The sequence below is a fragment of the Rhipicephalus sanguineus genome, chromosome 6, assembly GCF_013339695.2.
Source record: "Rhipicephalus sanguineus isolate Rsan-2018 chromosome 6, BIME_Rsan_1.4, whole genome shotgun sequence".
NCBI lineage: Eukaryota > Metazoa > Arthropoda > Arachnida > Ixodida > Ixodidae > Rhipicephalus > Rhipicephalus sanguineus.
This window is the reverse complement of record NC_051181.1, coordinates 55,364,301-55,367,766: the sequence shown is the minus strand read 5'-3', so window position 1 is coordinate 55,367,766 and position 3,466 is coordinate 55,364,301. Positions and strand designations below refer to the sequence as shown.

Genomic DNA, 3,466 nt, shown 5'->3' with positions numbered 1-3,466 from the left:
GCGTGAGTCGACGCATCAAAGACCACGCGGAGATTGGTGGTGAGTGAGTCCGCTCGAATGACCTCCCGGTGTGGCATGTAGTCGCAGGGCCATCCATTGCTTCGTTGTCAAGTACAACTTCAGCATGGCCGGAAACAATGTACTGATGAATCGCTGTATCGCACTTCTCAGCAATCCTTCTGGCTTCGAGATACGTTTAACCAGATTTCGTAGTCGGGTAAGTGCGACGCTGTAGTTGTCTTGTAGCAGCTCGATATCCGGGTGTTTATGTGGCACGACTACTTGGTACCGTTTTCCGATCTTTGTCATCTTACTCTCGAAAACGGACAAGGTGTCTGCGTGCCCATGATTTGCTTCCGTTGATGCGTTTCCCATGGCACGGCCGCTACATAAAAAAAAAAACAGGTGCGGCCTGCTGCGTGGCTTCGAAACGGCGTCCCGGACCTAGTTCTCTCTGCGCCCGTTCTGGCGCCACCGCTCCGGTACAGCCGTTCACGAAGGAGCGCTTCGACAGTCACGTTTGTACGCGCGACACTTACTCCAATCAGGCCGTAGATAACGCGTTTTATAGTTGCACATTACAGATTGAATATTGAAGTTGTTATTAGAAGTGCCGATTAACCCACTTATGTGAACAGTTTGCCCTTGGAGTACCAATGTTTTGTAGAATGGGCCTCAGTACTCTTCATGAAGGTTGCCCGCTTCACTCACCTGAAATGAAAAGAAGTCCTCATTATTACGAATTATGCTGAGTATATTTACGTGTTCTCGTAATTACGAATTATGCTGAGTATATTTACGTGTTTCTTCAAGATGAAGCAGTGAGTGATGCAGGCACTCAGGAGGGTGGCCGCCTTTTCTCCCGAAATTTGTCTTTTTCCTCTTTCTCTCTAATCTCGGCAATGAACAAGCGCGGCACGTTAGTAAAGTTGCATGACATGAAATCAGTAGCCCGCAAAGAAACGGCGGGAAAATAAGATACGCAGTAATGACAAGCGCTTGTTCTGTGCACGTTTCTTCCTTTTGCCTCCCGTTTCTTTTGCCTGTTTTTTTACGCGCTACTCATTTTAGCCCTTGCCCGTGTTTCTGACGGCATGTCTCTACCAACAGCTCCACTCGCTCCTGCACTTGGCATGAAACTCACCTTGTTAATCCTCCTTGTGTACCCTCCTTGCCCCAAGAAAAAAGTTTTGGCTACGTGCCTGGATGTACATTATGAAATCACGAATTGGAAACCGCATATTAATGTACGTGAGTTTGTGGAAAATTTATAACTGCATGAGCAGGCGACAGAAGGGTGAAATGATTCGACGAACACCTTAACCCTTTTACTGCAATTTTATTGTAACTAACGAAGAGCTTATTCCCCCGCGGAAAACCTTCCTTGACAGAGGTTTATGCGACAACGTCAAGACTCGCTCTACAGTTGCACTTGCATTCCGAGCCCTATTGGCTATAAGAGGACGCAGCAACCTTTTAAAAAATACCTTGAAGAGCTCCTCAGTGTGAGCGTGCACTCTAAAAAAAAAGAGTATGCGTGACTCTTTTCGGAGAGTTCTGACTTGCCACGTATAGGACTCTCTTTAAATAGTCACGGTGACTCTCTTGGTGGGTCAGGGTCGGCTCGCTCTAGGAGAGTCCCCTGACCCTCTAGGAAGAGTGGAAAGACTCTCATCCGAAGGATCACGTTACCACTTATAGGGAGTCAGACGACTCTTGCCGGTAACACTCCTAGGGGAGTCAAGGGACCCACACCGAAGCATCAAGCGACTCTACAAGTATTTTAAACTACTCATTTGATCCTTGCTCTACTTTTGCGCGACTACTGTTGAAAATAGTGGAGTATTCATTTTAAGCAAGTCGAATAATACTTGCCGTTCTGCTCAGCGACTGTAAAAAAAAGAATAGTTCAGTTTTAGCATTATTTTAATAAAACTCGTCAAAACAACACACATTTTCCAACAAAGTTATATAGAAAGCGCGAAAAGATGGTCTGTGATTTCCAATTAAGAAGTTTGGGTATTCCTCATTTACATACTTCTATGAGTATAGCCAACTAAAATGTGTGACTGTGATGTGCGCAGTGTCATATGGTGCTAAATGAACAGCAGAAATCGCCATCATGTTTCCATATTTATTCCTTGTGATTAAGAATAAATAAAAAAGTGGTGACGGCTTGAGGCATCAGACTTGTGGCTTGCTAGGTTGTCGCTCCTGTCCAGCGTGAGCACCATGAAAAACGGTATCTGAAAAGCAGAACGTGATATTATGATGAGAAAATGAAATTGCAGTAAAAGTTTGCAAAACCTACACAATAAGTGGTTCACACAGACATATTAAAGGCTAACAACAAAACAACAAAGCACATCCTCCGGCAGCCAGGGGCATGCCGTGAGCGGTTATTGACCTCACGTTTTACAAACGTAACCCATCCTTAAATACTCAGATAAACAGATGCGAGTACTAGGGCCCGAACGACACCCAGCGCGTGCGTACGCCGTCTACGTCGAGATCAGACATGTCATATGCTAGAATTAGCGCACATAACTCCCACAATCACGTACACTCACTCGATTCTGTTTTAGCGCCCAACGTCATCGCAGTGTATGCAAACCACGAAAACAGCAAACAGAAACGAGGGAAAAGAGTGCACGCCGGCGGCCGCAACAACGCGCGCCGTCGAAAGTCTAGAGCTTTTTTCACTTTACCGGCGAGGCGTGTCCAACTTGAACGACTACCGCGTACATTCTGGAAGCCACCGTACTATATCTGCACCTCAAACTACCGTCTTTAAGCCAACAAAAACCATTACATATAGTGCGTCTGAGCGTTCTGTACAGGCTTTTTTTTCTCGCGTTCCCACGCGTGGAAGCACGCCGCACACTCAAGGTCGATGGAAATGTTATTATGAAGTAGACTAAAGTGCACCTCAAAACGACATCTTGCACCTTCAGTAGTGCAGACACGACGTGCGATCAGCAAGAAATGACCCTCGATTATTGTTTGCATCGCTCACTTTATGGGAGCTTGTACAGCAACGCGCATAACGGTGGCAACTCGTTAACTGACAGCTTTAGTTGGGCATCCGCAACAGCCCCGCGGATACAGGCTACTGTTGGAAATGGCGGGAAGATTCCGCAGAGCTGCTGCAGACGCCCAGCTAAAGCTGTATAATTAGTACCTACGAAAGCAGTACACTCACCGTTTACTGGCGCCCGTTGTCGGTGTCTGCAGCTCCATGAATATTCCCCCCTCCAAGCGTCACTTCGTGCACGGAGCCGGCTTCAATACCACCGAAGACGCGCAACCAACTCATCCACGCAACGCATTCCAATAGACCAGGAGACTGAGACGACTGAGAGAGGAGAGCGGCGCGCCACCCCGGCGCCAACCCCGTCTGCGTCTGCGTCGCCGAGCAAGGCGCCACAACGGCGCCAAAGGGCGAGCGTGCGATATGTATGGCGTA

At 47.4% G+C, this 3,466-nt stretch overlaps 1 long non-coding RNA gene across 1 annotated transcript; it reads right to left on the bottom strand.

Annotated features, from left to right (window-relative positions):
- Positions 1-2,120: 2,120 nt before the first annotated feature.
- On the bottom strand, positions 2,121-3,249 carry LOC125758972 (uncharacterized). Its single transcript, XR_007416509.1, has 2 exons — positions 3,203-3,249; positions 2,121-2,246 (listed from the first exon to the last, which is right to left on the bottom strand). It is a non-coding gene; the product is annotated as an uncharacterized LOC125758972 (long non-coding RNA).
- Positions 3,250-3,466: the final 217 nt, after the last annotated feature.